We start from the raw sequence: 24577 nt of genomic DNA, 5'->3' as shown, positions 1-24577 counted from the left end.
AGTCTTTAGGATGGTAGCGTGAGCTCGGATTTGTCCTGCAGTCCAGAAAGAGCTCTACTCTCAGAAAGGGCAATCCATTACCTCCAGTTTAGTTGAAATCCCACATGTCTAGAAGAATGTTCCAGTGAAACAGATCTGTTTTGAGTTAGGTATTAGCCAGATCAGGCTTTACATATCCTTGAGGCTCACTCTGAAAGTTTTGCACAGCACAGTACATTGAGATGTGTACTCTGACTTGGTTTCCAAAGAACAGCAGAGCTCCTCAGGGGGCAGGACAGGGAAGGACAGCAGTAGGTAGAACTAGAAACTCTACTTTCCAGCTCTCAGAACCTTCCCTGTGCTCTGTCAAGCCCTGAAGCCAAACTTGCAAGACCTCTGCTATTGACCGGACTTCTTATCAGCACAGATCCCTGTTCAGGATAAGGAGTGCAATGGTTTTGTAGTATACACAGATACCCACCGAGGACTAGACTGAGACAGAACTCTTTGTGAGCTAGACCATAAAACCAACCAACCAAGCTCTGCTAAAGAAAAAAACCTTGGAAAAAACTTGTCATGCTTTGAAAAAATCTGAAGCCTACATTCCTCATCATGAGCTTAAGTGACCTTCTGCATCACATTTGACTTTTTTCCCAAATTAAAAAAAGAAAATTAAACAAATAAACCAAAAATAAACCTCAAGAGGAAAGTAATTGAACACTTGGCATTTAAAAGGAGTGAGTGGCCTTCTGGTTTTCTATCAGTCAGATACATGTAGGCATAGGGCTGGGGGTTTTTTCCTACCCTGAACTCTCTATTGAGAACATAACTATTACTGTAATGACTCAGAGCTTTGGAAAAAAAAGTCTGCTGCTGACAAACACTAATATTAATCTGAAAGAAAGTGGGTGAAAGAATGTAACGTGTGACTGAAGAAGTGTAGGCAAGGTGATTATTAGAGAGTTGTTTCCTGAGGGATACATTCAGAATAAAGGAAGAATACAAAAGTTTAAGCCACTAAGCTATGAAGAATAGGGGGTTTTGAAATTATAATTATCAGTCTTGTGCTTAAATATATTAAAAAGAGAGGATTGCTAGCAAAATTAGGACACAAATATGTTCTCTATTGCTTATTTGTAATGCAAGACAAATATTATGATGCACACAACATACAATAAACCACAAAAATATTCAAATGAGGGTTACAGACATTTTACAGTGATAGAGACTAACATTGCTTTCAGAAGTTTCTAAAATTTTGTACAACTCCATCATGGGGTCCTCAGGCTGAAACCGCTTAAGAATTTTAGGAGAATTGTCCAGAAGAGACACTCCCAGTGAAGAGGTATTTATTTTCAATGTTTCTGCCATAAAAAAAAAAATATCAATATCCAGAAACAATGAAGAAAGCATCAAGGTAGCCCTGGCTCTTGGAATCAGTGGAAGGTTTGGTATTTGCTTTCATAGCATCAGGGTCACGTTGTTATTTAGCTCCACAGCAAGAACTGCATGGATTCCAGTGCAGGAGAGGTGACCTTGAAAAGAGGCAGCTCCAGCATCCTGTGCCATGAACAAGTTCGAGAAGTTGCTAGTTGAGAAAAATCTTAAAAGTGCTGTCGTGGAGAACAAAGGTTATCTGTCCTGCATAGAAGAAGTCTATTCTAAGATGATATATGGCAGTTTGATACACATTCATCTGAGGGAGCAGAGGCTGAAGTCGTAATTATATGATAAATATATTAGAGAAGAGAGATTTTGGAAGAGCACATATCTTAAAACCAACCCTTCAGTCACATTTCTTCTACATTAACAGATGTTCATTATCATCCTCAATTACATGACCAGATTTTGGTTTTTTCCTATTAAAAACTGTGCAGGAATTGAAGAAGAGGAACTTTCCCTAATTCATTCCCACAGGTGACTTAGTGGAAGTAGAGAAATGCAGAGCTATCTGTGGCAGGGGAAGTGGGTGAAACGAGTGAAATAGATGTTTTGGGTAAGCCTTCCTCCACTGCCCCACGAGCACGCAGCAGTTGTGGAGGTGGAGGCATCCCTTTCAGCTTCCTACTCACTTTTCAAGGAGTTCCGGCAAAAGAACTTTAAAAGGATTCAAAGTGGCAGCTGGAAGCAAAGACAGACAACAAAATCATCCTTCCTCTGTGCCTTCCTGGGACTGAGCAGTCACCAGAGCTTGAGCTATGCCCATGCAAGCAACAGTGCAATTGGCCAAAGATGTAATAGGGAATGCCTTTAATTTGCACTAACGCAGGTACCAACGATCTCAGTCTTAACCTTCATTGAAAAAGGGGAATACCAGCACAGGGAAACTGGAAACAAATGTCTGCTTACAGACCCCTGATAGCCTTTGAGAAATTGCACTGGTAGCAGATCATTCCTAGATCTGGTTTCAGTTGGCTGCTCGTTTAAACAGGATAAACAATCTAAAGTAACTAGGCAACTGGACATAAATACAGTAACGTGATTACATTTGATAAAAATCTAGGAATTGCAGTCTGGTTAGAAGAAAATCAAATTACTTCTTGCCAACTGACTTTATATAAGGCAAAGACATAACTATGGAGTATTAATGAAGTTACAAGGTGTAGTCCTTGAATAACATGATGAGATTTAATATTCATAGGGCACTGTGCATACATAGATAAATAATGCATATGAATGCCAGTCTGAATAATTTACATAAAAATCAGTCTCCTTTCCTGTTTCGACACTGTGCTATCCTCCGAAAACTGCATCAACTTTTGATACAGTGTTGAAAAGTATTTGGCCTATGGGTTTTATGATTAACTTCCCTAGGAAGATGGATCAACAATGAGAGCTTCAGGAAAAACATCCATCTGTCTTATGTTTCCTACCCTGTGTTGCTCTGGAGCTACTGAGGAGCCACATCTTTTGCAGTGAGAATATGTATAGGACTTGTAAAGAAAAAGGTGAGCATAGTTGTCAAAATCATCCAGATACCTTGAGTATTCCTGGACAATATGACTGTACCTCCCTACTGGAATTATTATATGGAATATATATTATATGGAAAGGTTTGCATGCACCTTTAATGTAGTTTGGACACAGGTTTTTTTATGTGCACAAGTCGGATTTTTTGTGCATTTCAAATGTGTAAGTATGTACAACTACATACTGCTGTGCTTTCTGTACTTTTTTGAAGAATTTGATCCTGCAGGTCTACGCCATGTCAAAAATGACAAGCAAGATAACAAGCCAGAAGAACCTAATTCTGTCTTAATGATAGTGAGACTGTAGAGCTGTCAAGTTACTTCTGCCTGGTAGCAAAAGTATGGGCTAAAAGAGGAATATGTATTGCAGCTACGTGTTGCATTAGCATGATGGGGGCTACACTAGTTCTCCTGTCTCCTCAGACATGCCTGCTTTCTGCCCACATCCTCCTCCTTTTTCACCATACACTGCAGGCTCAGGAGAGTACTTCAAACTCTTCATGTTGTTCGTGATTTCAAAGAATTTCTGCTTGCCTTTGAGCAAAACCTCTTTGCACCTTCAGTAGGAATTCATAGGATTAACACCAAATTTGCATTCCACCATGGAACAGCTAATGCAGATCCTCACCTCCAGTTTCCTCAGCCTGATGGATGATCAGGTCTTTTAAAAGAACACCAGAGTGGAGACAGTTTCTAAAAATCATCAGCCAAGGACAGGTCCAGTGTTTTATGTGGGTTGCACTTATTTTCAGTCAACCCTGTTGAGAAGAAAAGTTGTTGGTTTTTTGTTTTTGTTTTTTTGTTTGGTTTTCTTTTTGTTGCTCAGGTTTTACTAATTGTTAGAGGCACTACAGTCACATTAGTGAGGTGCATCCCCATGAACTGACAGAACAACGTGTACAGGCAGACTGCAAATAATTGCCCTGACAAATGACATTTCACAGTCTATGGGTGGTCCTCTCAAAATAACATTCAGTGTTTGCTCAGTGCCCCCCAGGCTGATAAGTAATTTTAATAAAACACTGTCTTCCAGAGAGTGAAGAAAAAAGGCATTTGTGGCACAGCCTAGAAGTTAGATTTTTTTTAAAAAAAATTCATTTCACAGGTGCTTGTTTAAAAATTACTGAAAAAAATCAATGTAAAGTCCAGTGGACTCCAATGGAATTTAGACTAGACTCAGTAAATACAGTGCCTGAGTTTTATTCCTGACGGGGCAGAACCTTCTTTTATGGACTGCCTTCAGAAACACAGAAAATTATAAGCTTAAGCCTCTTGATTTGCATATTGTGTAGTAGTCATTTCTGAACCATTTACATTTTTTAGTTAGCACAACCAGCAGTTTTCCCTTGTGTGGTGCACATACCATCCACACAAAATTTCCAGGGACTGAATGCCAGCAGACTACACAGCCAGCATCCTACACTGGTCATGATTGGCATGAATGATGGTTTTGACATTGGACGGCTTCAGGCTTACATCACATACTGAGATACACTACTCGTACATCTTAGTTTATTGATGTGATTGCATGGGAGCTCATAGCAGAACTGTAAATCCAGGGCTCGCTTTCCGTTGTTTTCCAATATTGTAGTGATTTGACCCTGGCTGAATGCCAGGTGCCCTCCGAAACTGTTCTATCACTTCCCTCTTCAACCAGACAGGGGACAGAAAATATAACGAAAGGTTTGTGGGTTGAGATAAGGACAGGGAGATCGCTCAGCAATTACCATCACGGGCAGAACAGACTTCGCTTGGGGAAAGTTAGTTTAATTTATTACCATTCAAATCAGAAACACACTTTCCCCCCACCCCTCCCTTCTTCCTGAGCTTAACTTAATTCACGATTTCTCTACCTCCTCCCCCTGAGTGGTGCAGGGAAATGGAGAATGGTGGTTACGGTCAGTTCATCCCTCGTTTCTGCTGCTGCTTCCTCCTCACCCCTGGCCCTGCCCTGGCGTGGGTCCCCCCCGGGAGACACAGCCCCCCCGCCCTGCTCCGAGGTGAGCCCTTCCCAGGGGCTGCAGCCCTTCCCCCCCTGCCCCGGCGGGGGTCCCGCAGCCCCTCAGGCCCAGCCGGCCCCAGGGGGTCCCCGCGGGGTCCCCAGCCCTGCCAGCAGCCCTGCTCCCGCCTGGGCTCCTCTGCCCACGGGGCCACCAGCCCTGCCAGGAGCTGCCCCAGCGCCGCTGCCCACGGGTCACAGCCCCCTGCGGGCACCCCCTGCTCCGGCGTGGGGTCCCCACGGGCTGCGGGGGGGGATCTGCTCCCCCGGGGGCTCCCCGGGCTGGGGGCACAGCCTGCCCAGCCAGGGGCTTCACCGCGGGCTGCCGGGGAACCTCTGCTCCAGCGCCTGGAGCCCCCCTGCCTCCTCCTGCCCTGGCCTGGGGGGCTGCAGGGCGGTCGCTCTCACAGTCTCACTCCTCTCTCCCACTGGCACAGATTTTTGGATTTTTTTTCCTTCTTAACATGCTGTCCCAGAGGCGCTACCACCATCACTGATGGGCTCAGCCTTGGCCAGCGGTGGGTCCATCTGGGAGCCGGCTGGCACTGGCTCCATTGCACACGGGGGAAGCTTCTGGCAGCTCCTCACAGAAGCCACCCCTGTAGCCCCCCATGCAACCAAAACCTTGCCACAAAAAGCCACTACAAATATTCAAGCCAAGTGAATGTTAAAGTGAGCAAATAGAAGAGCCCGGCCTGACAACCAGGTCTCACCAGTTCTGTTGTCATTGGGGTGGGCACAGCAATAATTGCAGGACGTGTTTCTTCTTGGGTTACTGCTGCAGCAGATTCACAGATACTGCTCGGGAGGCGGGGTTGTGGTGATAACTCCCATGTTGCACAACAGAAGGAAATGTGAAGCTCAGAGCAGCTGCGGAATTACAGCCCTGGAGCTACAAAGATGTGTATTTAGTAGAGGCCAGTGTCTCCACAGGGAGGTGAAGGTGATGCCTGGCCTGTTAATGTAAGCCCAATGCATTTTTTTGAGAAATATGACTTTAATATTTCCCCCTACCCTATAAAAGTCTCCCAGGGTAATAATAACAATAAAAACCCCTCCCCTCAACGTTTTCTTTTTAAACACATCAAGCATCAGAAAAGCTGTCATTTCAGACCAACTTCTGCCCATCCCTATGGCAACTAATGGAAGCATTTAATACTATATATACAAAATGTAATTTGCTCCCCCGCCATCTCTAGTTATACTCTTCTTTTTATGCTAAAATTGCTTCATGACGCCTACAATGTTTGGAAAATGCTTCTGAAGTGACATGCATCAGAGGTTCAACGTCACTGAAAAAAAGTTCAAGTGACCAATTAAAAAATATTGATTTTGAAAAAGCCGTTGAGGAAATCAGCAAAGGCCCAAAGTATCTTTTCTGAATGGTCATATTTGTAGTCTTGGAATGCCCAGTATTGAAGCTAACAATGTCTTCAGAAAAGAAGGTGGAAGAAAGAAACTAGGCACTGATGATCAAACCAGCAGAAATAGCGGTATTTAATATATTTGCAGGCTTCAGTCAATGGCCTCTGTCGTAAAAAGAACTTCAAAAGCTACGAGACAGTCTCTGGAAATCCCTCCCCTGCCTCACCCCTTATAGCTTGAGAAGTCACTTAAAGTCAGCTTGAACTTGGGGCTTAAACTATTAAAATAAAAATAATGAGAAGATAAAAGTAGTATGGATTTTTTTAATCTCCTTTTCAGAAGGGAGATATGTAGATTATTCATGGCTTACAGCTCTGTGTTACGAAGCTTCTGTAACAGAGAACACACAGTTGTTACTGTTTGGCTGTCCAGATCACCTGCCTTGGTGTTCTCCATTCCTTACACCTTTTATCTATACATGTCTCAAACCAAGCTGAGTACCATGTAGTACAAAGCATTATTAAATACAAGCATACTAGGAAATAAGTTGTTTCACTTACTCCCTTTGTAATGGTCAAACATACACAAAAAGCATCTCAGTTTCAAGTAGGCCAGATTTAAAGAAATATACAAAGATCTTTTGTAGTATGTAAACATATAAATCCACATATATATTTTTACGTATATATATATATACATACAGAAACTAAACAAGCAAGAGGAGAGCTGTGTGACAATACAACACCTCTGTCATTGTTATAACAGTAGAAGAAGCTCCCAGGTTATCAGAACGTCTCCCAGGGATCTCAAGTAGGGATTTCAAGTGTGAAAGGGATCCACTTCACTAAACTCAAGAGACGAGCAGCTCTGCCATTTATTAGAGTACGGGGCTCTGCAAACAAGAGGTCTTGTAACGATCACCAGTCAGCACGGACAGGTATCACCTACAATCTAGGCCGAGTAGCTTTATAGCAGGCTTAGAGAAAATATGAAAAGTTAATCAGAATTTTGTGCTTCTTAGAGTTTCCTGGCATGGGCAAGAAAGACAGAAGTAGCAACTAACTTAGGGGAGTGTTTTTTACAGTATTTCTTTTGGAGTGTACAAAGGAAACTCAGCTTCTGCAGCGGAGGTAAGTGGGCACAGCACCATTACAATCATGACTGAAGCCAGACAGTGCCAGCTACTTCCTCTAAATCATTTCTCACACCTTCCTTGTGCTAGTCCTCTAGCAGGCGTAAACCATTGGCAAGTACCTATACCCTCCCAACATGGTTCAACGAGGTGGAGGTCTACCCAGGTATATTTCCATCAAAGGAACCACATAGATGATATTTCAGGGATGCAACTTGCAAAGGTGTGGTCAATTCCTCCTAACTTCAGTTTTCTATCTGAATTACAAGTGGTAGATGGAAATAGCAACGTGCCGAAAAGGAGAAAGGAGTAGGGCAGAGTCTGGAGGAAGGAGGAAACAGTTGCTGTATGGGGTGAATATTGCAGCATGCTATAAACCAGCTATCTGTAACCCTGTGATATGGGGCGTTTCATGTATTTCTTGTTTGTGTAGGTGCAGGAATACAAGCAGCTCAGTCCAAGCTGTGTAATGAATGCAGATAAAACCAGTCTCTGTTTAAATCCGGTCCTAAACTGAAATTCACTGACTGTGGCAAGAATTTGGTATTCAGGATGGTTTAGTGCTGGGATGAAAAGGGCCTCTGCCAGCAAGACATGAAGGAAACATACTTCGTCACAGAGTTCTGTGAACAACTTCCACAAAACCATCCAACAACAAATTTCTCATCAGGGCTGGACCAGGAGAACAACTGGAACTCAAACTGGGCCACCACCACCCCTCCTGCTCCAGGTTCTGACCCCTGAGGAGGTACTTTGTATGTAGTCAGTAGCCAACCAGAACCAATTACCCCAGAGGTTACTTCAGAGTAAATACTGTCTTGCTTTCCTAGCTGCTTTTATGAAGAGCCTGCAGAAATGAGCTCTAGGGTAAGATTCCTCCTTTTCCCCTCCTTCAAAAGTTTGTCCCTGTGGTGGCTCAACATCCATGGCCCACAGGGAGACTTTGGTGGATCTCATAACAAATGAGGGTGAGTTGTCTGGCTGTAGAAATAAGGGAGAATGTGCTGTACTTGGTTTGGCTTAAAAACAGGATATGGTGTATGACTAAATTAAAGTGTCCCTAACCGAAGGGACTGGTTGGACACTATCTATGGCAGCTCTCTGTTGTGTGACAGGCTCCTTTAGCCAAATGCTGGCGCTGCTGAAATCAATCTGTGTTTTATACCTGTCTTCTGCAAGCCCAATGATTGACCCCATGTGAATAGTGCATATTGGCAGACATTAACATTTTTTAGTTACATGAACTTTCACTCCTAGGCTGTAATTTCCCTTTCAATGCCTAAAGCCTGTGAGAAAATGCAATTTGCTGGAAACAATTGTAAAAGCCTGAGGAGGTGAGGACTGGAAAACACAAATAGTATGTGTTTAATAAGAGAGAGAGGTAGCATGCTCTCCAGGAAAAGGATTACTGGAGAAGGAAAAAGACGTTGAAGGCAGTACTTAATGCAGAGCTGCAGTCTAAATGACAAACAGCATAGTGGGATAGATCAATAAAAGGATAGCAAATGACAATAACAGCACAGATTCACAGAAATACAAGACAGAAGGGGACCTCAAGAAATTATCTAATACCTGCACACTGAGGCAAGTACCTCACCAAGCTCATTCTTCACTGATGTTTCTCTAACCTACACTTTAAAACCTCGCTGGAAAGACAGAGCAACCTCCCTGGTGGGCCTTTCTAGTGTTACAATACCCTTAGGGTTATAATTTCTTTTCTTAAAATCTCCCAATTCCTCTGCTGCAAATTGAACTTCCCCCCCCCCGCTTTTCCTCTGGTGCATATCATGAATAATTGAGCAAGGTGGTGTAACTAGAATGTCTCTCATAGAAATAATGTATTCACTTACTTTGCTGAAGGGAGAATTGTAGTCCTCTGTAGGTGACTGGAAAGCCACCGTGATATTCTGAAATGTGAGAACCTTTGAAGAACAGAGTTGATAATTTTCTTCTTAATGAAGAAACACATTTGAGATGCTTGCGATAAATATTTGTCTAGCTTCTCAAGCATTCTGCTCTTCAAGCTCTGTCTTCTGCAAAGGTTTTCTACTGAGTTTTGTCACCTCAGAAAAGGATTCTGTTTAGTTAATTTATTTAATAATCCATTGGACTTCCCAATTATCTGGAGAATTGTGACAAAGCCACATATTGTCATTATTGGTTAAAAAAAGCACCTATTTGTCATTACTATTCCAATAAGATGGCCTTCCATTTTCATATCCATGACTTCTTTAGTCTTAAAACTCATGTGTATTTCTGTAATAAATAATTTCTTGTCATGTAGTTACAGACTTCTCGCCATCTTCTCTCTTGGAGGATGTCTATCAGTATCACTTTGATTTGTTCCTTTAAGTTATACTGACCAACTGAAGCTGGGCTAGGGCACTGGTGAGTCTGAGATTCAGCAGCTGACTCCAAAAGAACAAGATGGCTCAGAGATGACAGGCAATCACAGGGTAAGACCCACTCTTCCCCCCTAGAAAAAAAAGAGTAATTTATTCCAGAGTAGTCACGACCATGGATATTCAGATTGGACTGGCTAATAAATACTCTGAGGAGGATAAAAGCTGAAACTTGGCAAGGGAAGAGCAGAGTGGCTTGAGCTACCCCCTTGCAAGGCACCAGCAAACGCTGCTGCTCCCAAGAGCAGCCACCGCAAGCCCCGCGGGTGCTGGGTCTCTTCTGCTGCAGAACCTGCGCTTGCATCTCCACTGCTGCTGGGGGAACTGGAGGGGCTGGGGCAGCAACTGCTGCTTCTGGGAGGGACTGAAACTCCCTGACAATAGCTGCTTGGCAAAGTAAACAGCCAAACCAGGACTCTGGCAAAGAGCCCTGTAGCCACTGCTGTTGTAATGCTCCCTTCCTCCCCAGCAGCCTGCGTCGCTGTGCAGCTCTGCCTTGCCTAAACCTAGAGCTGCCGTGAGGAGCCCACTCATGACCTGAGGATGAAAAGATCATATATCCGATACGTAATTAGCCAAATGGATTCCTTCTACTGTGATTAGAAGGGACAGCTCCATCCCGCCTGCATTTTGTTCCTCAAATGGTTGCGGATCTGGATTTTGCTGAAGATTTAGCTAAGCCCTATGAATGTCTGCTTTAAACAATCTTCAGGAAATAAATCATTCACAATTTGCATTATGCCACTACTATTCTTCTTCTTCATAATTTGCCTTTCTGAGTCCCTAATGCCTGTAGTCATAGCTCAAAAGTCCCACTGTGGCAGCCAATGAAGAAATAATCCCTGCCTGAAAGGATTTACCATATAAATATTTTCTCACTGAAATAAGCAGCAAAAGCTGCCGGAAAAAGGGCCTCCTTGCTCCTTGAAAGAAAACAGGGGAATAACAAAGCAAGCACAAGGAGGGGACAGACCATTGTTACCATCAGTGGGACACCAGGGCAGGCCTGCTGTGTCTTGCCATTGCTTTAACTCACAGGCACAATACACAAGTCCTTCCTACATTTCACTGAGGAGGTATAACCACACCATTACTTCTTCCTTAGGTGACCATGTGCAATTTCCCCCCCTTCCCAAGACTTCCTTCATTGCTGCTGCTCTTGGGGGATTCTTCTTTTTTTTTTCTGCCACACATTTTGTCCTTTCTGCAAATTTTCAGTTTCTATTACTCCTCCATGCACAAAGACTCAACCATGTGAGACTGAGGATACTAATTTTTGATGATAAGAAGTGGCAAAAATATACATCAAGCTGAAGGCAAGCAGCATGAACAGCAGAGAAAGCAATTTCCTCCAGGACATAGCTGTTCCAGCTCTAGCACACAGAGCGGCACCCCAGTTACAGGCAGGACATTGCCTTTCACGTCTTGATCTCTGCCATACATCAGCTCCTGCTTTAGAGCAGGGGTTGGCAGCCATGACGTGGGTGCCAGGCAGGGTGTCTGAAAAGATGCTACAAAGGGAGCAGTGGCACCAAGAGACACATCATTAGGAGGCAGCCATCGTCAGCTTCTGGCTCCCAAACTAGATGCTGTTGATGCGCTACACAGCATTTAAGTGTCTTGCGTTTCCACTAACATGTACACAATCTAACTTGGGAAAGTAAAATAGAAGCTAGACAATTCTGTCTGATTGATGTCTTGGAAGTCACTAAATAAGGCTGTGAAATATCGGAAGAGATCCTGAAATACAGATTCAAGTAACTAATTGGAGAGGTGTGGCCCCTAGGAGCTGGGTAGGATGGAGACACCATTCACAAAATATATAAAGCAGAGCAGCTCCCATGGAGTACATACATACACAGAGATGCACACACATATAGAAAAGTCTGTAAAATAAATTTACATGGTACGTTAAAACTGTTCTCCTTTCTGCAGTTTGTTGCATCTTCAGTGGATGTAGACCCCTGTGAAATGGTGAAATAGCTGCCCTGGCACACATGGACTTGCTAAAGCTGCAGAAGTATGCTTTTTACCCAGCTAGCTTAGGAAAAAAGTACTCTTCTTCTCTAGTCATTCTCTGGCAAAGTGCAGTATATCTAATTTTGTTAGATTCCAAAATGCACTATGCACCAAAGTACTTGTAGGTGTAAAGTAGAATGTCAAGGATGAGTCAAAGATTAATACCTAAATTATAGAGTGTGAAATGGGAATTACAGTCTTAAATATCACGTTAAGAACTAGGAAGTATTTACCTAGCCTAAAGCACTACTTGGATTGTAATAGGCAAAATGCTATTCCCTTTATTTAAAGGGAATTCTTTAATAGTCCTAGGCTTGGGCAGGAGTACTGCATAGGATGGAGTGGCAATTGGATGATAGATTTGCACAAACTTCAGCAGAACTCTTATTCAGTACAGCACTCAAGTATAAGGCTGTGCTTCAGTCCTGTCTACTTCCACTGTTCCGCAGAGCAGGGATGAATTTAAGACTGTACTTAGGTGCTTAGAATAATAGATGCTTGACTAGTTTATTTCCTTCAAATATATTGCTTTTTCCATTATTGCACTGTAAGATTGTCAGGCAAGTTTTCTGCTTTCACCAATCTCCCCCTTCAGTTACCTCATTGTCCTGTTTTTCATCCATCCTTACATCCTTGCTTTCTTAACAAAAAAAGAAAAAGAAAAGAAAAAAAAAAAAGAAAAACAAACTTGGCTACCTTAGCAGTAGTCTTAACAAAACGAAAAAATCTATGTGATACTGTCAGTGCTTCCTGTTTCTTATTGTCACCTTTTGCCTCTTATATTTAATTGTCAACTCTTGTGGCTGGTCCACTTTTTTTCCTGTGTGCGTACAGCCCTATAAACATGGAGCTTTTAAGTGCTCTTTTAAAAAAGGAAAAAAAAAAAACAAACCCAAAAGACCATAAAAGATTAGAGTTTTAATCAGCTTGTTAATTTTTCACTATCATTGATGTAATGATGTAAACGTCTGAGGATTTTTTATCTTTTTTTAAAACAAACCTGAAGAAAGAATAATGATACCTTATTTAATTCATAGGCTAACACATGGAAGTGATTCCAGCAATGCTCCGAAACAAGTTTCAGCTGCTTCCCGGAGCTTTACCAACGAACTTCTGATTTAGTAATCGGTGTGCAGCAAGTCCAGTGCTGCTCAAACCACATGCTCCAGCAACTGATACTTTGCACTGCTCATTAGCTGCTGACGAATAGGGTACAAAAATAAAACTTTGGGAAGCAGACTTAAATAGACTTGTGAATTGGCTAGAGAACCCTGCCAAAAAGTGATTTTATTTTTATTATAAAGGAAGGGAGGTTAATCAGTGAAATAATTCCAGAAACCAGAATTTTGAAAAACTTGCATTTCTATCAGTTAAAAATATTGAATAGCTACTCACACATGCTTATTTTTAGTAGAATCAATTAAATATCACTTCAGCTCAGACTCACTGTACTTCAAAGTATCCTTTTCGTATTTTAGCTTCTTCAACAAGTTTTAAGATGACTTTTGCTCTATGCTTTACTGTTCAGTCCTCTACTTAGCAGAGCACAATTGCTAAAGATGATAACCAGAAACAACAGAGATGAAAAATCTACAGGTAAGTTATTGTCCTTGTACTTCTCAGAAATCCCTGATAAAATCCGGACTACGTTTATGGAAGAAGGCCCAAGCTGTCCCTCAAACCAGTTTTCCTCTGTACTCTGTCTTGTTTTCCTTCTAGCTTTTTTTTGTATTTTGGAGACTCAGACACTTATTTTGCCGTCTCTTAAGGAAACTCACTTCATCTACTGTGTGGATGGGTCAGAGAAATAGCCCTCTATCTCTAGATACAGTTATACTGTCCAAATCTCTACTATAAAGACTGGAAAAATGACTTAAACTGAATTGGCACTTGGTACATGTAAATGAAATAGGGAAAGTAAAGCTAGTTACATGCCTGTAAGGATGCAGGCTGCTGCATTTTGAATATACTAAAATACAGAATAATTCTGAGAGACCTGGCAAAACAAGGTATCACAACTCGAAAAACTTAAAGATATAAAAGTTTTCATCCTCAGTCCAAATATGTTTTGCTGAGCACTGGTCTGTGGTTTTGCTCATCAGCCTAGCGTATCTGTCCATCGCAGCGCTTGGTGCCGCGTACGATAGTCAGCCCTATAAAGCCTGGTAGAACTAACGCGATATTGCGGAACAGGATCACTGTGGTTCAGTAAATGGCAGCAGCAGACATGGCCACTTATTCAGTTTTTGGGATTCTGCTTCAAGCCTATGCCACACTCACCCATGAGCATCTCACAAAAAAGAGAATTCACAGTATAACATTTCTAGGAAATAATGAGGTGCCGCCTATATAATTAAAAAGATTATTTTTTTTTTTGGTGCCTGTGCCGACTGTAAGCACGTAAATGGTATCAAAGCCTGTCAGCATCTTACTGAGGTGGCAACCCACGGAGAGACCTGAAGAAAATCAAGGTACTTAGCGTTTATTCAGGTGTTGCACTAAATGGTGGTAAGGGCCTCACTAATACAAACTATCATGTTGAAAGAGGGATTTTGCAAAATCTCTGGCTAATTTCAATTTTATTATTTTCAGATACAGGAAGGAGATTGAAAACAGCAAGAACATGGGCTTGAATCTAATGTTAGTAGTTCTATTTCAACAGCCACGCCAAGGGAAGTTTGCATTTCTGAAAGAGGTCAAAGTCACTAAAATAAAAATTTCAACCTGTGAGAAATTCTTGCATAAAAATTGACAGAAATTACTCATGCTGAAATTTTTCGAAATGGAGAGGGATGCTGTGAAATAATTAGGCTGATAACCTTTTTGTAAAATGGGACTTCTGGTAAGATTTGGAGCAAACAAAATAGATCGGAATCATAAAAAATGCCCTTAATAAAGGACCAGAGAGGAGACCTTTAGCCCTGTTCTTGTGTCTGTAAGTAGGAAACACAAGAGATCTCCCGAGCTAGTAGAACCGCAAGGGAATTCACATGCCCTTTCAGATACGGTGTCTCGCAGATACACAATGATTTATGTGAACGTAGGCAGCATTTTCCTGCACACGAACTGATTCCCCTCTTTAGGCAGGCCCCTAGGAGGACTCCAGTGAAGTAGCAATTCACTCTGCTTTTTGGCTTTAGCTATGACATGTAGGGAAATATGTTGTTCATCCACAGCTAGCATATTTGTAAGTGGGCCCTAGCATTTTAGTAATGCGGGGAAAAAACCCCAAACAAACCATAACTGGATTTTCAACATGAGAATTTTGTGTGACTGTGTAAGCCTCCTTCCTTCCTAACTCTAAAATATCAGGGTTGGCAAATTGGAACAAAACTTCAGACAAGTATTCAGAGTCATGTGGAAACCCATTTTGGCATTAAAAAAAAACCAAGAACATATCTAACAGCCATTAGCAAAAGCTAGTCTCTGCTGGTAACTCTCAGTATATGTTTGGAGTAGTTAAATTAACCTTCAGGACAGGACTTCTGGACCTGACTTTTTAAGTACAAATCTTCAAGAACTGACTATCTTATCCCCCACTCCTTGTCCTGTTGCCCTTCTGCTTCCTTTTTAGCATGCTCTTATCAAGCCACCTGCTTCCAGTCTGCAATAAAAGGAGAGTTCCAGATGGGTAAGGGTCTGCTTCAGATGATTTGCCATGTTAAAAAGAAGAAGAAAGTGTTACTAGACTGTCTCTAGCAATGGAAAATTTTATTTCTTGGGCACAAATCAAAAGCATTATGAAGAGTATTAAAAAGGAAAAAAAAACAATTTCCCAGGATCTCATATTCTGATGAAACAGAAACAAAGTTCAAAGAACGCTAGTTATGTATAACCTGAGAGAAAACAGCAATGAAAGCGTAAGGTAAAAGTGGATAAAGTCCATGTTAATCACAACAGAACCCTGGAAAAAAAGAAGTCTGTGGTTTAAGCACATCTGAGATATTGTATTTAGTTGTAGAAACTGATCTGTTACTGGAAAGCACTGTTGACTTGCTTCAGAATAACACAGCAGGACCAGAACCAGAGAATTATATGCATTTCACTTCCCTGACTCTGAGTTTGGGCTGCATACTGCTTAATTGCATTTTGGTCTGAAAAATGTATTAGTATCTGCAAACGTATTGCCATTTATAAAAGCCTCCTTTGCTTCTGTCATCAGCAAAATATGTTATCCATACTTTTTTGGTAACAGGTATTTTTGCTGCATAAAGGAAGCTGAGACACTATTCAAAACTTGTTCTTTTTTCCACTATGTCATGCTGGTCTATGACAGCTCTCAGCTTAATGTCCCTGTTTCGTAGGCTTCACCTTGATAACAGCAACGTGTGAGGGAGACGTATATCCAAGTGGTTTCCTTCAGACCTGTTACTGAAATAACTCATACCAAATGTTTGAAGTTTTGGGTAATTTTTTCAATATTTGCTACATTATTGTTATGGTAATGACTAAGAACATATTCAATCACTGCACTGTTTGACAAATACCCCATTTTAAATTGAATGTTGCTTTTTTTTTTAATAAGATGTCATAAAGTACGCATACAGTGTCTCTATTACCAATATTACTGCAGAGCAACTCTTCTGGTTCTCCCCTTCTTATTCTAAATTCTTGCTTAATATTACTGAGAAGCATCAACCCTTCTGCAAAGGCTGATTAGCATGCAGTGACTTGATACACGTGTTGGAAGGCAGAGCTAACTGAAATTTCCAGCATACCACTAGATTATGCATTTCTCTGTGCATGCAAAAAGACATACTTGTTCTCGTAACTCTGATACTTCTGTTGATACTTCTGTCAACATCTGTTCACAGAAGTGGCTATTGGCATGCACTTATCTGTGAATCACTATGCAAATATATGCAACTGCAGAGAAAGAAGTCCCTAGAAGATTTGAACAAACCCATTTCGTTTTCGCAGAGCTAAAATTTTGAGGTGACTGACAGGTCCATTGTCACAGCCCCTGTGGAAGCTGGTTGCCTGCTCTTTCCACTAATAAAGCAGGATATTATTTGAGCACAAGAAGCATTACGGTGAACACAGCAATTCTCAGTTCTGGTTTGCTTTGTTGCAGAACGGTAAGGTACGTCCTCGAGGGAACCAGGCCTGGACAATGAAGATGATATGAAGTGAAAGTGATATTGCCATTTACCAGAAAGGACAGATCCTCTATTGATAGACACCGTTCAGCACACTAAAGAAGAATCCTGTACAGACACCTTTAAGATCAATTGTCCCTTTATCCTCATGGAGACATGCAAAAGACAAATTGGCGTGGTCAGACTGTTGTTCTCTTGTTGTTAGTGGTGCTGGGCAGATGCTCATGATGAAGGCTCAACCAGAATAGTCCTGACTGAGGCAGATATTCTGCTCCTTACATGAAATACAATACTCTAATGTCTGTCTGATCAGTCTGGGCTAGACTGTTTAGAACAAGAGACATTATCAAAGGCATTTTTCTCAACAGTGACCTTCTCAGTCATTACCCCCTTCCTGCAGCCATTCCAGGAGCCATGCACTGACAGGCAAGTTTGAGGCTTTGTTATTCTATTCCCTCACTTGACATAGGAGGAGAAAGAACTGGTGTACTATATTCTGCAGCTACCTATCTCCAAGGATTTGGTAGCTCATGCAAGTACAGAGGCAAGAGGTCAACAGACACGTGGGTTTTACTATGTCTTCCTCCCCTTCACAGTGCATGCAGCATAAAGCACGGTATCTTTACCGTGACTGCAGCAGCTGAAGTGAAGAGGGACATTCTACAATTTAGTTTGAGATAGAGGGAGATGTGCTGAATCCAGTAATGCTCAGACTTCCATGCCCTAAAATGCTACGTGACAATTGCAGACAAAAGAGTGAGCAATTATCCTTAATCCCCACCTCTGCTAATTCTTCAAAACTTTTTTTTTTTCATTTAACACACTCTGCATACCTCAAAGTAACCTTTTCCCCTATCTCAAAACAAGTAAACAATTCTACTCCCTCTTAACTTTCGGAATAAATATTATTCTATGTGAAGGACCACTAGCACAGCTCCTAGCTTTTCTGCACCAATGTTAAAAGCTGTAAACACCCTGTTTAGAGATGCTGTTTGATAATGAGTCAGCTGCTTCTACACTGAATGTTGCACAATAAGCACAAGTAATCTTGCCCTCCGATCAAGCACTGCCAAACAGGGGGCTAAAGCAGTAGCTTAAGATACAGGCTTAAGCAAAGGCAGCCCCCACTTTCAAAAGCAGATTAAGCGTGTGACAGATGCTTTATGGTAATTTATGAGTAGTGTATGGTGACCTGGTTTTTATGATGTATGACCTGATTGTATGACTATGTTGGTTTGATTTAATTAAAAGACACAGGCAAAGCCTGAAATACTTGGTAAATATCAGCTACCCACTGATAAACACCCCCAGGTCAATTTGGGATAAAATCTGAGTTCTCAGATGCGGAAAGCCTATTTCTGGGTTCCCACCAAGCTGCTACAATTTCTTTGGTCAGTTTGGAAACTAAAACAACTCCAGCAGCTATGCAAAGGGTCCACAAACAATATGCTAAAAAGCCAAGTAGATTGTCATAGAGGTTCAACTAGTGAAGGCTGAAGGGAACTTGTATCACCTTGTCCCCATGACATGCTGGGGAAAAAAAAAAAAAAAAAAGAAATGTTCTGGTAAGATAAAACACCTAAAGTCAATTTTCCCCAGTTGTTTTCCTCTTTTCCTCTCCATTGCTTATATTCTTTTAAGACCTTTGCATACTCAGGTTAAATTGTAGATGCCCACAATCTGGGCTTGAGGGACTCATGATGTGCCAGAGCCATTGGCTCTGAGGGTATGGATATCACACTGATCTGCAGCAAGTAAAGACACTAACCCTTGCGTGAAGGGGCTGAGCTCAGGGGCACCAGATGTAGCTAGCTCTAGTTGTTATAAATAGCAGCTTAAAGTTTCATGATTAAAATAATCTGTCCCTTATATATGGAAACTTTGAAAGCATTCACACAATGTGAAAAAATCAACATGAGTCGATTTCCTTGCTGTTGATCTGTCATTGTAAAAGACTTGCCAACAGACTACCCGGGGGAACCTGCACGAGGGCAGGAAGGAGGGACATGGGGTTCCTCCAGTCTGCATCCACTCCTTCCCACTGGGAAGATGACATTCTGCTAGGGCATATCCTAACATTTGGACCTCCTGGTCACCCAGACAGGGTTTGACATCCCTCATAGCTGGGCTTCTGTGTGAAACAGCCCTATGCATGGGGCAGGCAAAGAAGAAAATTAAACACGTGCCCCGGTGCGTTCCTACTTGGTGTGCAGCTGGGAGGCAGGCTCAGGCTCACAACCCCGGAACTAGCCTGACTCTCATCGCAAGGAAGGCGGCAGTGGAGTACCTCATATTGCAGAGTTCCCAGCTGGTTCAATGGGGTCAGGATTTCCCCTGAGAACTCGGTATTTCTGCTATTGCTTCTTCTAGCTGACCTCATCACAAGGTACTTTTGCCTGCACAGTGATGCTCAGTCTCCCACAGTTAGCGAACATGTACCCTTTGTACATATCAGAAATCCGACCGCCAGCTTTATCCAGACTTCTGTGTTCATCACTGCATTAGTACGTGACAAATAGCTCCATTTAAACCTTTGCTCGCCATGCCATCACGGACTGATATCTTACTGCTGACACCGACACACTGCCTATCTTGCCGCTGCTCACCCGCAAGTTATCCGTTTGTGGGGGATAACCTTGCTGAGCCAGCATATACCCTGACATCTGAAGGATTATGGAGGGCAGTGGGTTATAGAGGTAAAGTGTTATTAATGTGTCCTGCGACATACAGATCATAGCTGGACAAAGTACTTGGCCGAAACATCAAATGAGAAAGATTCTATACAGACTTACAGAAATATGTTTTGGATCTGGGTCAGTTTTACCAGTGTCTGTTCTTTGAAACAGTTGTTGTTGGGCTGGGAGTGCATGACAAGCAAACCTGAAAAAGGAAAAATATTGTACTTTGACAATTTTGGTAGTGATGTATTTCGCTTTTCAAGCACAAAAAAACCTTTCCATTTAAAATTACTTTCAAAATGTATTTTAAAACTCTTCAGAAAGCCCAAATTGATAAAAACCCACATTCTTTCAGACCAATCAAGACAATTATTTACCACAAGTGATCCTTGTTAGTTCTTTATTCTGTGAATTTTTGTTTAAATATTCATTGGCTCAAATCAAAATGACTTCTTTATTTTCCTATGGCTGTCAGCAAATCATGAAACTCTTCTTCACATTCAGCTGTAATCCTGGACCGATTTAAAAGAATATTTAAACATGCCCTTAATTCTGAGACTAAGTTAAGTACCTTTTCAGGTTCTGCACTGAATAACCATGAATGCCAAGTACGCTGAACTGCTAAGCTTAGCAAGACCTCCTCAAGCCTCCTTTCTCCTCTTCAGATTTTCTAAGTAGGATTTTTCTTCATTGCTCAGTGGAAAAATGGAATGACAGTGTTTTAGAAGTGGAGAAGAAATTTCATAAGTTCCAAAGATGCTGATCCTGACCTTTTGATCAGAGAGAAAAAATAAAGCAAGATCTACAAACCTTCCGTGTTTGGAAATAATGTGAGTTCTCTTGAGCACCCAGAGGGTTTTTCCCCTCCTGTCTTCCCAAACAGGTATTACTTGCTGATTTAAAGACACAGAAGCAAGGACTGAGTAAAAAAAACAACAGGAAGAATGTTAAGAGAAGGGATATTATTCTCACAGAAATCACCTGACCAATTAAATTACCATTATTCCCTCTTCCCCCTCCAGTTTTACTCTATACAAATATTGAAGCAATCAAATTCACACTGAAGTCCAGTTCTTCATTTTTCTGTAGTGCAAACACATTTTGCAACAGACTAGACCCCATTTCTACATACATATATTAAAAAACAAAAACCAAACACATTTCAATTAAAAAAATCCCAAACTCACCAACATTTCAAGCTGCTCACATTTTATACATACGCATACATTTCACACATCAGGGGAACAAGCAGGCAGAACCAACCACAAGCAGTTAAGTTAACAAACTCCTAGCACTCTTCCTTTGTTCAGCTCCCACCAATTTCTGCTGCTGGTGGGTGTAAGTCTTTTGAACTTCTTGAAAGCAACAAAGAGAAAACTGTAGATCAGTGCGTTTAACCACGTATTTTCCCGGGCTGCAGGCAAGAACAGCTCTTGACTAGAAAAGGTGCAATATGCATGCATCCAGGGACATGCTGGGGAGCAGCTCACAGCATTCCCTGGGGCTTTTGTCTTTATTCTGTATTTGTGTATCAGTTTCAATAGGACACCTGTATCCAGAGTATCCAAGTGCCTCAGCATCACTCAGTTGACTCTCCTCACCAGCAAGAGGAAAAATACCTTGAGCTTTGCTCACTGGGTTGAAAGCTGCGATGAGCTGGTGTGACCAAAGGGATGCTGGAGAGTGTGCCCACCCCTCCTCACGATGGGAACTGCTCTCCGTAGCAAGCGTTGGTTGTATTCCTCCTACCCATCCTAGCTGCTAAATACCATCAAATACATCTCTTATTAACTTGTACGAGGCCATAGCTTCTCTAGCTAATGAAAAGCTGTTCTAATGCCTTGTACCAATATTGACAGACAGAGGCATAATGAAATATTTCTAAACTATTGCATGGCCAGAAAAAGAAAGGAAACTACTGTTGCTAAGACTGCAGTACAGAAGTTTTCCAATATTTAGGTAGTTAAAAGGAAAAAAAAAAGGGGGGGGGGGGTGGAAACGTAAGGAAATTTGAGGGAAGGAGTAGTAAACTCTAAGGAGGCCAGAGTCAAGAATCTGGAAATAGGTAAGACTCTTTAAAGGAGAGGACAATACAGAAATCTATTACTACCCGGCAAGATAGAAGAGAGCATTAACTCATATTTGCTGCTATTTGTAGACTCACTCCCATATGCAGCAATAAAATAGATGCTCACCTACCTCATTAAATCAGCTTCATGATGTACCCAAGAAACTCAACTCCTGCTTGCTCAGAAAAGGAGACATGAAATACCTGTCACACCTTTTCCTAACCCAAGATCAAGTTAGCAAACAAGGAAACTCTTCAGAAACCCTACCTGCCCTGCACCTATACCCAACTGGCTAAGGGCAACCCACCCTGACCAGGTGGAGACCATTGCCCCATCCATCCCTGGGGAATCAGCAGGGCTCCAGCTGCAGCTGGGCAGCCCCATTCAGGCTGGGCTCACCATGCCCCATGGCAGGAGAGAGCCTCCGGGAGGTTAGGGGCTGCTTAGAGGTCAACAAAGGAAAAAAAAAAAAAACCCTGACACGTGCTGTACCCACAGCACGCGCCTTCCCGCTGCATCCCGAGGCTGCAGATGAGGTTTCCTCCAGCGAGGAAGAGCAGGGAGGTTTGTCCCTGCACCGCTCCCCGGGGACGGGCTGCGCTGCCAGCCTGCCTCTGACTCACTGTTGTGACATTTGCTATTAAAGCTTTGGTAGTTTGAAGATCAGCGGAACAAAGGCGTTTAAAAACCCTGTTATTTCACCTGTACGGTTGATTTTTAAATAACTGTGCTAATTCAAAAAGCCTCGTTGTTATTTACCGCAGCAGCTCCCCTGAATATACTGAACGTTGTTCCAAGTTATTGCAACCCTCCTTCTTAAAGTGGATTTAAGTCGTTATGGTCTATCACATAAATCCTTCTTAGTTTGTGGATTACTGACCTGATAGGCCCAAACAGCTCCATCTGCCCATTTAAATAGGCACAAATGCTGTGAGTGTTTATTTCTTTCAATCCTATTGTTTGCAAAGTGCTTTCTCCCTCTGTTCCTGCATGCGAGTGTTCGGTATTCACGGACAATTTATTGCCAAGTTCTTGTCTAAACTCTTAATTACAGGGCTTTCCAGGGCGATCTGCCCACATACAGCAGCATAAGCAAGCGTACTGCCACTTGACTTGGGAAATGAAGCTGTTGACTTAGAACCAACCCTTAGGAGTGATGTAAGAGTTGATAAACTGGGGGAACATCTGAAAGGGAAAAGAGACTCCGCTTTGAAATGAGGACTTGAATCCAGTCTTAGTTAATGAAGCTTTTAAAGCCATAGAGAAAGTTACTGTCAGGTACCTACTCCAAGTGTTTCTTATGAGTGATGCTAAGACTAAATGAATCTATCTAAATCGATGCTCTAAGGGACATTTTTTGAAATGAAAACAGGAATAAAATAGTTTATTACTTGTTGATAGGTGTCAAGGGTCAGGGTAAGAGTATGCAGAGAAAAACAGGCATTTTCTATGAGTCAGTATTTGTCGGTCAAATCATTTAGAATGACTGACTTAATCATCTTGACGTGTTGAGTCAATTTCTGATGGAAATAGTAAGGTTCCATAAAAAGGTTCTCTGTGCACCTGTTCTCCTGTGCCAGGGGTATTCCACACACATAGTTATTACTGTTAGGCAAGGTACTGAAAAGGCTGGAGAACAAATACTAAGACCGAAGTCTGCAACATTTGGCTGCCACCTCAGCCTGATGGATTTCATTGCTGGAGTTTTGTCCCCTTCCTGTGGGTGACCCTCTCCACTTGCCACTAGCCAGCCAGGCCAGGCAGAACGTGTGGATGGAGCTTCCCAGTATGTAGAAGGCCTTGCCTCTGACATGGCTGGCTTCTGTTTGCAACATGAGTCAGTGGAAAAGTGAAATTTTAGCAAGTCAGTCCTGAATAAAATTTTAAAATCTCAGAAAGTAAAAAAAAAAAAAAAAAAAAAGTTGCTGTGATAGCTTGTGCCTACATAAATAGAGATGTCTTAGGTCTGAGACTTGGGAGAGAGTGGTTTGTATCCTGCTTATACTTTTTTCAAGGTGCTTCATGTGTTTGATGCAGAACTAAATATAACTTATGTATGTACTGGAGACACGGTTGGTTTTTTCAGGGATGAGGAAACTCAGGGAAGTGGGAGGATATTCTTAGCAAGCTACATTTTTGGAAAAGAAATGTCAGGTGCCAGGACCTTCTCAAATCCAGAGCCAAGGCCGAACTGAGTGAAGCTGTTTAGTACATTTGGTCATACTGTTTCATACATGATGGTGTTAATCTAAGTATACTTGTGTGAATAGAAACACACACAGCCCAGTCCACTTACTGCTTTTTTTTCCCCCTTATGTAAGTGATTTTGTGCATTTCTTTAACTCATCTGCATCTCCTGACCCATTCTTAAGTCTTTGACTCTCTGTAGGATTTACCTACAATACCAGGAACAGACTAAAGCTTGCATGAAATATTTCTTCTTTGAAGTGAAAGTAATTAACGTTTTTCTAAAAATGTCCCACTTACAGCAGTTAAATTTATTGCATCCTAGGCGCTCACACTTCACTTTGGCAGCAAGAAATGTGGTGGCCTCTGAGGACAGTCCACCTAGCAGCTTTTAGGAGGGAGCAGCAGACTCCCTGGCTGAAACAATTTGAAATTTTGGCTTGTTATATAAATCCAACGCAAAAGTTTGAAGTATTTGTGAAACTTTCACTCCCCCTTTGGCACCAAACCGAACAGTTATTTTGGGGGATAAGCACATGTAATCCTGCCATGCTGGATACTCAGCCTAATGGAAAAAGAGAGTGATCCAGACATTCTGCTGCACCTTGGGCAACTGTTTTAGCAACACTTGTGAAATGCTGATATGCCTAAAGATATGGAAGACAGTGATAAAGAGCAT

At 41.9% G+C, this 24577-nt stretch overlaps 1 long non-coding RNA gene across 1 annotated transcript in view; it reads left to right on the top strand.

Annotated features, from left to right (window-relative positions):
* Positions 1-17225, top strand: part of LOC114014710 (uncharacterized) — a 35306-nt gene extending 18081 nt beyond the window's left edge. Inside the window, exons 2-3 of the long non-coding RNA XR_008731159.1 lie at positions 16170-16271; positions 16940-17225. This is a non-coding gene — a long non-coding RNA (uncharacterized LOC114014710). The remainder of the gene's footprint in view (positions 1-16169; positions 16272-16939) is intronic.
* The last annotated feature ends 7352 nt before the right edge of the window (positions 17226-24577 follow it).

Source organism: Falco cherrug, chromosome 3 (assembly GCF_023634085.1).
Source record: "Falco cherrug isolate bFalChe1 chromosome 3, bFalChe1.pri, whole genome shotgun sequence".
NCBI lineage: Eukaryota > Metazoa > Chordata > Aves > Falconiformes > Falconidae > Falco > Falco cherrug.
The sequence above is the reverse complement of the archived record's forward strand: the minus strand, read 5'-3'. Positions and strand labels throughout refer to the sequence as shown.